The sequence below is a fragment of the Patagioenas fasciata genome, chromosome 36, assembly GCF_037038585.1.
Source record: "Patagioenas fasciata isolate bPatFas1 chromosome 36, bPatFas1.hap1, whole genome shotgun sequence".
Lineage (NCBI taxonomy): Eukaryota > Metazoa > Chordata > Aves > Columbiformes > Columbidae > Patagioenas > Patagioenas fasciata.
In genome coordinates, this window is record NC_092555.1 from 1,501,702 (window position 1) to 1,517,407 (window position 15,706).

The 15,706-nt window shown below is 57.4% G+C and overlaps 1 long non-coding RNA gene across 1 annotated transcript in view; it reads left to right on the top strand.

Annotated features, from left to right (window-relative positions):
• Positions 1-12,147, top strand: part of LOC139826192 (uncharacterized) — a 31,787-nt gene extending 19,640 nt beyond the window's left edge. Inside the window, exon 3 of the long non-coding RNA XR_011736194.1 lies at positions 11,248-12,147. This is a non-coding gene — a long non-coding RNA (uncharacterized lncRNA). The remainder of the gene's footprint in view (positions 1-11,247) is intronic.
• Positions 12,148-15,706: the final 3,559 nt, after the last annotated feature.

Sequence of the window (15,706 nt, forward strand, 5' to 3'; positions counted from 1 at the left end):
GTGACATCCTGGGGATCCTCCTTGTCCCCAGAGCCCATTTTGACATCCCAGGACCACACTTTGTCCCCAGGGCTTATTGTGACACCATGGGGATCTCCCTTGTCCCCAGGGCCCATTGTGACATCCCATGACCCCCCTTTGTCCCCAGTGCTATTGTGAAATCCTGGGGACCCCTTTTGTCCCCAGGGCCCATTGTGACACCATGGGGAACCCCTTTGTCACTGGGGGCCATTGTGACATCCTGGGGACCCCCATTGTCCCCAGGGCCCATTGTGACATTCCAGGATTCCACTTTGTCCCCAGGGCTCGTTCTGACACCTTGGGGACTCCCATTGTCCCCAGGGCCCATTGTGACACTGTGGGGAACCCCCTTGTCCCCAGGTCCTATTGTTACGTCCCAGGAACCCCCATTGTCCCCAGGACCCATTGTGACACCTTGGGGACCCCCTTGTCACTGGAGACCCATTGTGACAGCATGGGGACCACCCCTTGTCCTCAGGGCCTATTGTGAACATCCTGGGGAACCTCCATTGTCCCCAGAGCCCACTGTGAGTTCCTGGAGACCCCCTTGTCCCCAGGTCCCATTGTGACATCCTGGGGAGCCTCTTTGTCCCCACGGCCCATTGTGACATCCTGGGGACCTACTTGTCCCCAGGACCCATCCTGGCACCGTGGAGACCTCCCTTGTCACTGGGGACCCATTGTGACACCATGGGGACCTCCCATTGTCCTCAGGGCCCATTGAGACATCCTGGGGACCCCCTTTGTCACTGGAGACCCATTGTGGCATCCCAGGAACCCCATTGTCCGAAGGGCCCATTGTGACATCCTGGGGACCCCCCTTTGTCTCCAGGACATATTGTGACACCGTGGGGACCACATTAGTCCCCAGGGCCCATTGTGACATCCTAGGGATCCCCTCTTGTCCCCAGGGCCCATTGTGACGTCCCAGGACCCCCATTGTCCCCAGGGCCCATTGTGACATCCTGGGGACGCCCTTTGTCCCCAGGGCCCATTTTGACACCGTCGACACCCCCCTTTGTCTCCAGGGCCCATTGTGACATCCTGGGGTCCCCCCTTTGTCCCCGGGGCCCATTGTGATATCCTGGGGATCCCTCCTTGTCCCCAGGACCCATTGTGACGTCCCAGGACCCCCCATTGTCCCCAGGGCCCATTGTGACATTCAGGGGACCCCCTTTGTCACTGGGGCCCATTGTGACATCCCAGGACCCCCCTTTGTCCCCAGGGCCCATTGTGACATCCTGGGGATCCCCATGTCACTGGGGCCCATTGTGACGTCCCAGGACCCCGCATTGTCCCCAGAGCCCATTGTGACATCCTGGAGACCCCCTTGTCACTGGGACCCATCATGACACCATGGGGACCCTCCTTGTCACTGGGGACACATTGTGACACCATGGGGACCCGAACTTGTCCTCAGGGCCCATTGTGACATCCTGGGCATCCCCCCTGTCCCCCGGGACCATTGTAACACCGTGCGGACCCCCTTTGTCCCCAGGGCCCATTGTGACACTGTGGGGAACCCCCTTGTCCCCAGGACCTATTGTTACGTCCCAGGACCCCCCATTGTCCCCAGGGCCCATTGTGACACCTTGGGGACCCCCTTGTCACTGGGGACCCATTGTGACACCATGGGGACCACCCCTTGTCCTCAGGGCCTATTGTGAACATCCTGGGGAACCTCCATTGTCCCCAGACCCCATTGTGATTTCCTGGAGACCCCCTTTGTCCCCAGGGCCCATTGTGACATCCTGGGGTCCCCCCTTTGTCCCCAGGGCCCATTGAAATGTCCCAGAATCACCGTTTGTCCCCAGGGTTCATTGTGACATCCTGGGGACCCCATTTGTCCCCACGTCCCATTGTGGCACCATGGGGAACCCCTTTGTCACTGGGGCCCATTGTGACATATCAGGACCCCACTTTGTCCCCAGGGCTTATTGTGACACCATGGGGATCTCCCTTGTCCCCAGGGCCCATTGTGACATCCCATGACCCCCCTTTATCCCCAGTGCTATTGTGAAATCCTGGGGACCCCTTTTGTCCCCAGGGCCCATTGTGGCACCATGGGGAACCCCTTTGTCACTGGGGGCCATTGTGACATCCCAGGATTCCACTTTGTCCCCAGGGCTCGTTCTGACACCTTGGGGACTCCCATTGTCCCCAGGGCCCATTGTGACATCCTGGGCAACCCCATTGTCCCCAGGGCCCATTGTGACATCTGGGGAACGCCCTTGTCCCCAGGAGCCATCGTGGCACTGTGGGGACCCTCCTTGTCACTTGGGCCCATTGTGACACCATGGGGACCCCCCTTTGTCCCAGGGTCCATTGTGACATCCTGGGCAACCCCATTGTCCCCAGGGCCCATTGTGACATCTGGGGAACGCCCTTGTCCCCAGGACCCATCGTGGCACCGTGGGGACCCTCCTTGTCACTTGGGCCCATTGTGACACCATGGGGACCCCCCCTTTGTCTCCAGTACCCATTGTGACATCCTGGGGATCCCTCCTTGTCCCCAGGGCCCATTGTGACGTCCCAGTACCCCCCATTGTCCCCAGGACCCATTGTGACATTCAGGGGACCCCCTTTGTCACTGGGGCCCATTGTGACATCCCAGGACCCCACATTGTCCCCAGGGCCCATTGTGACATCCTGGGGACCCCACTTGTCCCCAGGACCCATTGTGACACTGTGGGTACCACCCTTGTCCGCAGGGCTCATTGTGACATCCCAGGACCCCCCTTTGTCCCCAGGGCTCATTGTGACATTCTAGGACCCCACTTTGTCCCCAGGGCCTATTGTGACACCATGGGGAACCCTCCTTGTCACTGGGAACCCATTGTGACACCATGGGGACCCCCCCTTTGTCCCCAGTGCCCATTGTGACATCCTGCGCACCCCCCTTTGTCCCCAGGGTCCATTGTGACATCCTGGGCAACCCCATTGTCCCCAGGGCCCATTGTGACATCTAGGGGGACGCCCTTGTCCCCAGGACCCATCGTGGCACCGTGGGGACCCCCATTGTCCCCAGGGCCCATTGTGACGTCCCAGGACCCCCATTGTCCCCAGGGCCCATTGTGACATCCCAGGACCCCACTTTGTCCCCAGGGCTTATTGTGACACCATGGGAATCTCCCTTGTCCCCAGGGTCCATTGTGACATTCAGGGGCCCCCGTTTGTCACTGGGGCCCATTGTGACATCCCAGGACCCCACATTGTCCCAAGGGCCCATTGTGACATCCTGGGGACCCCACTTGTCCCCAGGACCCATTGTGACACTATAGGGACCCCCCCTTGTGCCCAGTGCCCATTGTGACACCGTGGGTACCACCCTTGTCCGCAGGGCCCATTGTGACATCCTGGGGACACCCCCTTGTCCCCAGGGCCCATTGTGACATCCTGGGGATCCCTCCTTGTCCCTAGGGCCCATTGTGACGTCCCAGGACCCCCCATTGTCCCCAGGACCCATTGTGACATTCAGGGGACCCCCTTTGTCACTGGGGCCCATTGTGAAATCCCAGGACCCCACATTGTCCCCAGGGCCCATTGTGACATCCTGGGGACCCCCCCTTTGTCCCCAGTGCCCATTGTGACATCCTGCGGACCCCCCTTTGTCCCCAGGGCCCATTTTGACATTCAGGGGACCCACCATTGTCCTCAGGGCCCATTGTGAGGTCCCAGGACCCCCCATTGTCCCCAGGGCCCATTGTGACATCCTCTGCACCCCCTTGTCCCCAGGGCCCATTGTGACGTCCCAGGACCCCCCATTGTCCCCACGGCCCATTGTGACATTCAGGGGACCCCACTTTGTCCCCAGGGCCCATTGTGACATCCTGGGGACCCCCTTTGTCGCCAGGGCCCATTGTGGCACCATGAGGACCCTCTTTGTCACTGGAGCCCATTGTGACATCCCATGACCCCCCTTTGTCCCCAGTGCTATTGTGAAATCCTGGGGACCCCTTTTGTCCCCAGGGCCCATTGTGGCACCATGGGGAACCCCTTTGTCACTGGGGGCCATTGTGACATTCCAGGATTCCACTTTGTCCCCAGGGCTCGTTCTGAACACCTTGGGGCCTCCCATTGTCCCCAGGGCCCATTGTGACATCCTGGGCAACCCCATTGTCCCCAGGGCCCATTGTGACATCTGGGGGACGCCCTTGTCCCCAGGACCCATCGTGGCACCGTGGGGAGCCTCCTTGTCACTTAGGCCCATTGTGACACCATGGGGACCCCCCCTTTATCCCCAGTGCCCATTGTGACATCCTGCGGACCCCCCTTTGTCCCCAGGGCCCATTTTGACATTCAGGGGACCCACCATTGTCCTCAGGGCCCATTGTGAGGTCCCAGGACCCCCCATTGTCCCCAGGGCCCATTGTGACATCCTCGGCACCCCCTTGTGCCCAGGGTCCATTGTGACATCCCAGGACCCCCCATTGTCCCCAGGGCCCATTGTGACATTCAGGGGACCCCACTTTGTCCCCAGGACCTATTGTGACATTCAGGGGACCCCCTTTGTCACTGGGGCCCATTGTGACACCATGGGGACCCCTCCTTGTCACTGGGGACCCATTATGACACCATGGGGACGCCCCTTGTCCTCAGGACTCATTCTCACATCCTGGACACCCCGCATTGTCCCCAGGGCCCATTGTGACATCCACTGCAACCCCTTGTCCCCAGGGCCCATTGTGACATTCAGGGGACCCCTCTTTGTCCCCAGGGCCCATTGTGACATCCTGGGGACCCCCCCTTGTCCCCAGAGCCCATTGTGACGTCCCAGGACCCCCCATTGTCCGCAGGACCCATTGTGACACTATGGGGACCCCCCCTTTTGCCCAGGGCCCATTGTGACCCCGTGGGTACCACCCTTGTCCCCAGGGCCCATTGTGACATCCTCTGCACCCCCTTGTCCCCAGGGCCCATTGTGACATTCAGGGGACCCCTCTTTGTCCCCAGGGCCCATTGTGACATCCTGGGGACCCTCTTTGTCACTGGGGCCTATTGTGACATCCCAGGACCCCCCTTTGTCCCCAGGGCCCATTGTAGCACCATGGGGACGCCCTTTGACCCCAGGGCCCATTGTGGCACCATGGCAACCGCTTTTGTCCCCAGGGCCCATTGTGACATTCTTGGACCCCACTTTGTCCCCAGGGCCTATTGTGACACCATGGGGACCCCTCCTTGTCACTGGGGACCCATTGTGATACCATGGGGACCCCGCCTTGTCCTCAGGACTCATTCTCACATCCTGGAAGCCCCCCATTGTCCCCAGGGCCCATTGTGACATCCACTGCACCCCCTTGTCCCCAGGGCCCATTGTGACATTCAGGGGACCCCTCTTTGTCCTCAGGGCCCATTGTGATATCCTGAGGACCGCCCTTTGTCCCCAGGGCCCATTGTGACATTCAGGGACCCCCGTTTGTCATTGGGGCCCATTGTGAGATCCCAGGACCCCACATTGTCCCAAGGGCCCATTGTGACTTTCATGGGACTCCACTTGTCCCCAGGACCCATTGTGACACTATAGGGACCCCCCCTTGTGCCCAGTGCCCATTGTGACACCGTGGGTACCACCCTTGTCCGCAGGGCCCATTGTGACATATTGGGGACACCCCCTTGTCCCCAGGGCCCATTGTGACATCCTGGGGATCCCTCCTTGTCCCCAGGGCCCATTGTGACATCCTCGGCACCCCCTTGTCCCCAGGGTCCATTGTGACACTATGGGGACCCCCCCTTGTCCCCAGGGCCCATTGTGACGTCCCAGGACCCCCCATTGTCCCCAGGACCCATTGTGACATTCAGGGGACCCCCTTTGTCACTGGGGCCCATTGTGAAATCCCAGGACCCCACATTGTCCCCAGGGCCCATTGTGACATCCTGGGGACCCCCCCTTTGTCCCCAGTGCCCATTGTGACATCCTGCGGACCCCCCTTTGTCCCCAGGGCCCATTTTGACATTCAGGGGACCCACCATTTTCCTCAGGGCCCATTGTGCGGTCCCAGGACCCCCCATTGTCCCCAGGGCCCATTGTGATATCCTCGGCACCCCCTTGTCCCCAGGGTCCATTGTGACACTATGGGGACCCCCCCTTGTGCCCAGGGCCCATTGTGACACTGTGGGTACCACCCTAGTCTGCAGGGCTCATTGTGACATCCCAGGACCCCCCATTGTCCCCAGGGCCCATTGTGACATTCAGGGGACCCCGTTTGTCCCAAGACTTCATTGTGACATCCTAGGGACCCCCCTTGTCCTCAGGGTCCATTGTGACATCCTGGGGACCCCCTTTGTCCCAAGACTTCATTGTGACATCCTGGGGTCCCCCCTTGTCCTCAGGGTCCATTGTGACAGCCCAGGACCTTACATTGTCCCCAGGGCCCATTGTGATATCTGGGGGACCCCCTTGTCCCCAGGGCCCATTGTGACATCCCAGGACCCCCCATTATCCCCAGAGCCCATTGTGACATCCTCGGCACCCCCTTGTCCCCAGGGCCCATTGTGACATTCAGGGGACCCCTCTTTGTCCCCAGGGCCCATTCTGACATCCTGGGGATCCCTCCTTGTCCCCAGGGCCCATTGTGACGTCCCAGGACCCCCCATTGTCCCCAGGACCTATTGTGACATTCAGGGGACCCCCTTTGTCACTGGGGCCCATTGTGACACCATGGAGACCCCCGCTTGTCCTCAGGGTCCATTGTGACATCCTGGCCACCCCCTTGCTCCCAGGGCCCGTTGTGGCACCATGGGGACACCCCCTTTGTCCCCAGGGCCCATTGTGACATGCCAAGACCCCCCTTTGTCCCCAGGGCCCATTGTAGCACCATGGGGACCCCCTTTGACCCCAGGGCCCATTGTGGCACCATGGCAACCCCTTTTGTCCCCAGGGCCCATTGTGACATTCTTGGACCCCACTTTGTCCCCAGGGCCTATTGTGACACCATGGGGACCCCTCCTTGTCACTGGGGACCCATTGTGACACCATGGGGACCCCGCCTTGTCCTCAGGACTCATTCTCACATCCTGGACACCCCCCATTGTCCCCAGGGCCCATTGTGACATTCAGGGGACCCCTCTTTGTCCCCAGGGCCCATTGTGACATCCTGGGGACCCCCCCTTGTCCCCAGGGCCCATTGTGACGTCCCAGGACCCGACATTGTCCCCAGGGCCCATTGTGACATCCTCTGCACCCCCTTGTCCCCAGGGCCCATTGTGACGTCCCAGGACCCCCCATTGTCCCCAGGGCCCATTGTGACGTCCCAGGACCCCCCTTTGTCCCCAGGCCCATACTGATACCGTGGGGACCCCCTTTGTCCCCAGGGCCCATTGTGACATGCTGGGGACCCTCCTTGTCCCCAGGGCCCATTGTGACATCCAGGGGACCCCCTTTGTCCCCAGGGCCCATTGTGGCACCATGAGGACCCTCTTTGTCACTGGAGCCCATTGTGACATCCCATGACCCCCCTTTGTCCCCAGTGCTATTGTGAAATCCTGGGGACCCCTTTTGTCCCCAGGGCCCATTGTGGCATCATGGGGAACCCCTTTGTCACTGGGGGCCATTGTGACATTCCAGGATTCCACTTTGTCCCCAGGGCTCGTTCTGACACCTTGGGGACTCCCATTGTCCCCAGGGCCCATTGTGACATCCTGGGCAACCCCATTGTCCTCAGGGCCCATTGTGACATCTGGGGGACGCCCTTGTCCCCAGGACCCATCGTGGCACCGTGGGGACCCTCCTTGTCACTTGGGCCCATTGTGACACCATGGGGACGCCCCCCTTTGTCCCCAGTGCCCATTGTGACATCCTGCGGACCCCCCTTTGTCCCCAGGGCCCATTGTGACATTCAGGGGACCCACCATTGTCCTCAGGGCCCATTGTGACATCCCAGGACCCCCCATTGTCCCCAGGGCCCATTGTGACATCCTCGGCACCCCCTTGTGCCCAGGGCCCATTGTGACATTCAGGGGACCCCTCTTTGTCCCCAGGGCCCATTGTGACGTCCTGGGGACCCCCCCTTGTCCCCAGGGCCCATTGTGACGTCCCAGGACCCGCCATTGTCCCCAGGGCCCATTGTGACATCCTGGGTATCCCTCCTTGTCCCCAGGGCCCATTGTGACGTCCCAGGACCCCCCATTGTCCCCAGGGCCCATTGTGACATTCAGGGGCCCCCGTTTGTCACTGGGGCCCATTGTGACATCCCAGGACCCCACATTGTCCCCAGGGCCCATTGTGACTTTCAGGGGACCCCACTTGTCCCCAGGACCCATTGTGACACTATAGGGACCCCCCCTTGTCCCAGTGACCATTGTGACACCGTGGGTACCACCCTTGTCCGCAGGGCCCATTGTGACATCCTGGGGACACCCCCTTGTCCCCAGGGCCCATTGTGACATCCTGGGAATCCCTCCTTGTCCCCAGGGCCCATCGTGACGTGCCAGGACCCCCATTTTCCCCAGGGCCCATTGTGACATCCTCGGCACCCCCTTGTCCCCAGGGCCCATTGTGACATTCAGGGGACCCCTCTTTGTCCCCAGGGCCCATTGTGACGTCCCAGGACCCGCCATTGTCCCCAGGGCCCTGTGTGACATCCTGGGGTGCCCTCCTTGTCCCCAGGGCCCATTGTGACGTCCCAGGACCCCCCATTGTCCCCAGAGCCCATTGTGACATCCAGGGGACCCCCTTTGTCACTGGGGCCCATTGTGGCACCATGAGGACCCTCTTTGTCACTGGGGCCCATTGTGACATCCCAGGACCCCCCCTGGTCCCCAGGGCCCATTGTGACATCTGGGGGACCCCCCTTGTCCTCAGGGTCCATTGTGACAGCCCAGGACCTTACTTTGTCCCCAGGGCCCATTGTGACATCCTGGGGTCCCCCCTTTGTCCCCAGGGCCCATTGAAATGTCCCAGGACCACCCTTTGTCCCCAGGGCTTATTGTGACACCATGGGGATCTCCCTTGTCCCCAGGGCCCATTGTGACATCCCACGACCCCCCTTTGTCCCCAGTGCTATTGTGAAATCCTGGGGACCCCTTTTGTCCCCAGGGCCCATTGTGGCACCATGGGGAACCCCTTTGTCACTGGGGGCCATTGTGACATTCCAGGATTCCACTTTGTCCCCAGGGCTCGTTCTGAACACCTTGGGGCCTCCCATTGTCCCCAGGGCCCATTGTGACATCTGGGGGACGCCCTTGTCCCCAGGACCCATCGTGGCACCGTGGGGACCCTCCTTGTCACTTGGGCCCATTGTGACACCATGGGGACCCCCCCTTTATCCCCAGTGCCCATTGTGACATCCTGCGGACCCCCCTTTGTCCCCAGGGCCCATACTGATACCGTGGGGACCCCCTTTGTCCCCAGGGCCCATTTTGACATTCAGGGGACCCACCATTGTCCTCAGGGCCCATTGTGAGGTCCCAGGACCCCCCATTGTCCCCAGGGCCCATTGTGACATCCTCGGCACCCCCTTGTCCCCAGGGTCCATTGTGACACTATGGGGACCCCCCCTTGTGCCCAGGGCCCATTGTGACACCGTGGGTACCACCCTTGTCCCCAGGGCTCATTGTGACATCCCAGGACCCCCCATTGTCCCCAGGGCCCATTGTGACACCGTGGGGACCCCCCTTGTCCCCAGGGCCCATTCTGACACCGTGGGGACCCCCTTTGTCCCCAGGGCCCATTGTGACATCCTGGGGACCCCACCTTGTCCCCAGGGCCCATTGTGAACATCCCAGGACCCCCCATTGTCTCCAGGGCCCATTGTGACATCCTCGGCACGCCCTTGTCCCCAGGGCCCATTGTGACATCCTGGGGACCCCACCTTGTCCCCAGGGCCCATTGTGACATCCCAGGACCCCCCATTGTCCCCAGGGCCCATTGTGACATCCTCGGCACGCCCTTGTCCCCAGGGCCCATTGTGACATCCTGGGGACCCCCCCTTGTCCCCAGGGCCCATTGTGACGTCCCAGGACCCCCCATTGTCCCCAGGGCCCATTGTGACATCCTGGGGATCCCTCCTTGTCCCCAGGGCCCATTGTGATGTCCCAGGACCCCCCATTGTCTCCAGGGCCCATTGTGACATCCTCTGCACCCCCTTGTCCCCAGGGCCCATTATGACATCCTCTGCACCCCCTTGTCCCCAGGGCCCATTGTGACATTCAGGGGACCCCTCTTTGTCCCCAGGGCCCATTGTGACATCCTGGGGACCCCCCCTTGTCCCCAGGGCCCATTGTGACGTCCCAGGACCCCCCATTGTCCCCAGGGCCCATTGTGACATCCTGGGGATCCCTCCTTGTCCCCAGGGCCCATTGTGACGTCCCAGGACCCCCTATTGTCCCCACGACCTATTGTGACATTCAGGGGACCCCCTTTGTCACTGGGGCCCATTGTGACACCATGGAGACCCCCGCTTGTCCTCAGGGTCCATTGTGACATCCTGGGCACCCCCCATTTTCCCCAGGACCCATTGTGACATCCTGGCCATCCCCTTCCTCCCAGGGCCCGTTGTGGCACCATGGGGACACCCCCTTTGTCCCCAGGGCTCATTGTGACATCCCAGGACCCCCCTCTGTCCCCAGGGCCCATTGTAGCACCATGGGGACCCCCTTTGACCCCAGGGCCCATTGTGGCACCATGGCAACCCCTTTTGTCCCCAGGGCCCATTGTGACATTCTTGGACCCCACTTTGTCCCCAGGGCCTATTGTGACACCATGGGGACCCCTCCTTGTCACTGGGGACCCATTGTGACACCATGGGGACCCCCCCTTGTCCTCATGACTCATTCTGACATCCTGGATGCCCCCCATTGTCCCCAGGGCCCATTGTGACATCCACTGCACCCCCCTGCCCCCAGGGCCCATTGTGACATTCAGGGGACCCCTCTTTGTCCCCAGGGCCCATTGTGACATCCTGGGGACCCCCACTTGTCCCCAGGGCCCATTGTGACGTCCCAGGACCCCCCATTGTCCCCAGGACCCATTGTGACATTCAGGGGACCCCCTTTGTCACTGGGGCCCATTGTGAAATCCCAGGACCCCACATTGTCCCCGGGGCCCATTGTGACATCCTGGGGACCCCCCCTTTGTCCCCAGGGCCCATTGTGACATCCTGGGTCCCCCTTTGTCCCTGTCGAGGGTTAGGATTGCGGGGTGACAATCAAACCCTGGCAGATGTGTTGTCAACCTCCTCTGCCCCCCACTCCCCCTTTTGCCCCTCCCTCTCCCCCCTTCCCACTCAGCACAGGCGATCGGGAGGGGAAGAAGCACAGAGGGGAGAGAGTTGGAAAAGTTCAAGATGTTTTACTGATGCTACTGATAAGAACAGAGAAAATAATACAAATATACAAAACCAATCTTGTAAGTCTGAGCAACTGCAGAGCCAGCACCCAAAGTCCTGGATCAGACTCTGCAGCCAACCGGAGCTGGATTCAGTCTCTCACTGGCCTCCGTTCGCAGGGACGACCAGCAAGGTCCTCTCCTGATGTCGGCCATGAGGAAAAAAGGGAGAAAGGGAAAAGGGGCGAGATCCTCGTGATCTCCCACTTTTATATGAAGTATTCACGTGAATGGAATGTTATTCACCGTTGGTCAGTCTCTCGATCACCAGTTTCTCGTTGCCCCTCTCGCGAGATGTCCATCTGTGCTTGTCAATAAGTTTGCATTCCCTTGCTGGGTTTAACCAAAACATGTGTCTGGTTCTCCAGGAAAATGCAGCTGATATGAAGCTTGAGCTGACAGGCAAATTCACTAAAAGAGAAACTTGTTTTTAACAAAACCAGGACATTCCACCCCTTATAATATGACATTCACTGAATACTTAAACCTTATCAATACAATCTATCAATACAATCTAATTAATCACTACTACTATATATATATATATATATATACATATGTACATATATACACAGGGGTAATTAATCAGTGGACCATCCTTTGAAAAGTTCATTAAGTTCATTTTGTCACCACAGTCTCCCAGGGCAGGGAAAATGGTCCAAGTGCATCTCATGACCCCTGTTGGTGGGTTAAGGACACCAACTTCCAAGAAGGTGTCGGGCGCCACTCGAAGAAGCCAGCGCTGGTTTCATCACCATTGTCTTGATCTGAAAGACACTTATTAAACATTGTTAGTGCGGCAATTCACATCGTACAGTTCAGCATTGCCTATTTTCACCTAAAATCAAATCCCCTTGAGGTGCACACCGAACTTCTCCATCCTTAAGCATCACCCACCAGCTGCTGCCAGGTCCCTGGGCAAAAACAATCCCACGAATAGGTTTGCCTGTGCCCGAGGCAGGAGGAACCCAGACTGCCTTTCCTAACATATTTTCCATGTGTACTACAGGGACTTTATCTCCTTCTACAGTCCATAGAATTTCTGATTGGGCAGGCCCGGCTCGATTGGTTGATCCCCTGGTGTTGACCAACCAAGTGGCTTTTGCTAAATGTGAATCCCAGTTTTTAAAGGCTCCACCACCCAGTGCCTTTAGTGTAGTTTTTAACAAACCATTGTACCTTTCAGTTTTCCCAGAGGCTGGTGCATGATATGGAATATGATACACCCACTCAATACCATGTTCTTTGGCCCAATTGTCTATAATACTGGTTTTGAAATGAGTACCATTGTCTGATTCAATTCTTTCTGGTGTACCCAGCCACCAAAGGACTTGCTTCTCAAGGCCCAAGATGGTATTTCGGGCTGTAGCAGGAGGTACGGCAGATGTTTCCAACCATCCAGTGGTTGCTTCCACCATTGTAAGTACATAACGCTTACCTTGGCGTGTTTGTGGAAGTGTAATATAATCAATCTGCCAAGCTTCTCCATACTTACACTTTAACCATCGCCCCCCATACCATACAGGCTTTAACCGTTTTGCTTGTTTGATTTCGGCGCAAGTTTCACATTCATGAATAACCTGTGAAACAGTGTCCATAGTTAAATCCACCCCTCGATCACGAGCCCATTTGTATGTTGCATCTCTACCTTGATGCCCTGAAGCACCATGGGCCCACCGAGCTAGGAAAAGTTCACCTTTATGTTGCCAGCCCAAGTCCACCTCAGCTACTTTAATCTTAGCAGCTTGATCCGCTTGTTGGTTGTTTCGATGTTCCTCGGTGGCTCGACTTTTAGGCACATGAGCATCTACATGACCAACTTCCCCAGGCAGGCTCTCCAGCCGAGCAGCAATGTCTTCCCACAGCGTGGTTCCCAATGGTTTCACCTCTGCGCTGCCAGTTGCTTTTCTTCCATTGCCGTAGCCACCCCCACAAGGCATTTGCTCCCATCCATGAGTCAGTATAGAGACAAAGCATTGGCCACTTCTCTCGTTCAGCAATGTCCAAAGCCAGCTGGATGGCTTTCACTGCTGCAAACTGACTGGATTCACCTTGTCCTTCAGTGGCTTCTGTAACTTGTCGTGTGGGACTCCACACAGCAGCTTTCACCGTCGATGTTTTCCTACAGACGACAGGATCCACCTGTGAACAGTGCACACTGCTTATCAGTCTCTGAAAGCGGATTATATGGTGGTGCTTCTTCAGCACGTTTTACTTCCTCCTCATCTGCAGACATCCCGAAGTCTTTGCTTTCTGGCCAGTCTGTAATCACTTCTAATATCCCTGGACGGTTGGGACTTCCAATTCGAGCTCGTTGTGTGATCAGTGCAATCCATTTACTCCATGTAACTTCGGTGCCATGATGTGGAGAGGGAACCGTCCCTTTGCACACCCAGCTCAGCACCGGCAGTCGAGGTGCAGGAGGAGCTGTGCTTCAGTGCCCATCACTTCTGAAGCAGCTCCAACTCCTTCATATGCTGCCAGTATCTCCTTTTCAGTTGCAGTACAGTTGGCCTCAGATCCTTTGTATCCTCGACTCCAAAAACCTAAGGGTCGACCTCGGGTTTCTCCTGGTGCTTTGTGCCAGAGGCTCCAGGTAAGTCCATTATCTCCGGCTGCGGTGTAGAGCACATTTTTAACATCTAGTCCAGTTCGGACTGGTCCAAGGGCCACCGCATGAGTTATCTCACGCTTCATTTGTTCAAAGGCTTGGCGTTGTTCAGGGCCCCACTCAAATTGGTTCTTTTTACGAGTCACTCGATAGAGAGGCTCACAATGTGGCTGTGGTCAGGAATGTGCATTCTCCAAAAACCTACAACGCCCAAGAAAGTCTGTGTCTCCTTTTTATTAGTAGGTGGAGACATTGCTGCAATTTTGTTGATCACCTCCATTGGGATCTCACGACGGCCATCTTGCCATTTTATTCCTAAAAACTGGATTTCTCGTGCAGGTCCCTTGACCTTGCTTCATTTTATGGCAAAACCAGCATCCAAAAGAATAGGAATTATTCTCTCACCTTTTTTGAAGACTTCTTTCGCTGTGTCGCCCCATACGATGATGTCATCAATGTATTGCAAGTGTTCTGGAGCTTCACCTTGCTCCAGCGTGGTCTGGATCAGCCCATGGCAGATGGTAGGACTGTGTTTCCACCCCTGGGGCAAGCGATTCCATGTGTACTGGCTGCCCCTCCAGGTGAAAGCAAACTGCGGCCTGCACTCTGCTGCTACAGGAATAGAGAAAAATGCATGAGCAATGTCAATTGTAGCATCGCACTTCACTGCCTTTGACTCCAGTTCAAATTGCAGCTCTAGCATGTCAGGCACAGCAGCACTCAGTGTGCTGTAACTTCATTCAGGCCACGATAGCCTACAGTTGGTCTCCACTCATCACTAGACTAACGCACTGGCCAGATTGGGCTGTTAAAAGGTGAGCGAGTCTTACTGATCACACCCTGGCTTTCCAATTGACGGATCAGCTTCTGGATAGGAATCAAAGAGTCTCGATTGGTGCGATATTGCCGGCGATGCACCGTCGTGGTAGCAATTGGCACTGCTGATCGTCAGCCATCAGCAGTCCTACAACAGAGGGGTCATCTGAAAGACCCGGTAAATGAGACAGTTGTTCAATTTTCTCAGTGTCCACAGCTGCTATACCAAATGCCCACCTATACCCTTTTGGGTCCTTAAAATACCCTCTCCTGAGGTGGTCTATGCCAAGGATGCACGGAGCATCTGGACCAGTCACAATGGGATGCTTTTGCCAGTTCTTTCCAGTTAGGCTCATTTCAGCCTCTACAACAGTCAGTTCCTGGGATCCCCCAGTCACTCCAACAATATTGATGGGTTGTGTTCCTTTATAATTAGAAGGAATTATTGTGCACTGAGCACCAGTGTCCACTAAAGCTTTGTACTCCTGGGGTTGTGTTGTACCAGGCCATAGTATTTGTACAGTCCAATAAACTCTGTTATCCCTTTCCTCCACCTGGTTGGAGGCAGGGCACCTCTAATTCCTGTTTTGCACAGTCTCCGGGTGTGAATTAGAGGTTCCTTCAAGAGCATCACAATCTCTTCTGCTCCTTTTGTAAACTGGAGCAGCCACCTTCCTAGGAGTTTTTCCTTTTATCTCACGTACTCGTTCCTGAAGTTCTGAGGTCGGCCTTCCATGCCACTTGTTCATGTTTTCTCCCTGCTCATGTAGGAAGAACCACAGTGAACCTCTTTTTGTGGGCTGCCTCTGCCCTCTCTCTCGAGATTGGAAACGCCTTCTCCTAACAGCTGAAACATAGGTTTGTGCAGGTCGTGAACGGTACGAGTCTGCTCTGAGCTCTTTGATTTCTTGCAACAGCTTTTCAAACCGGTCATC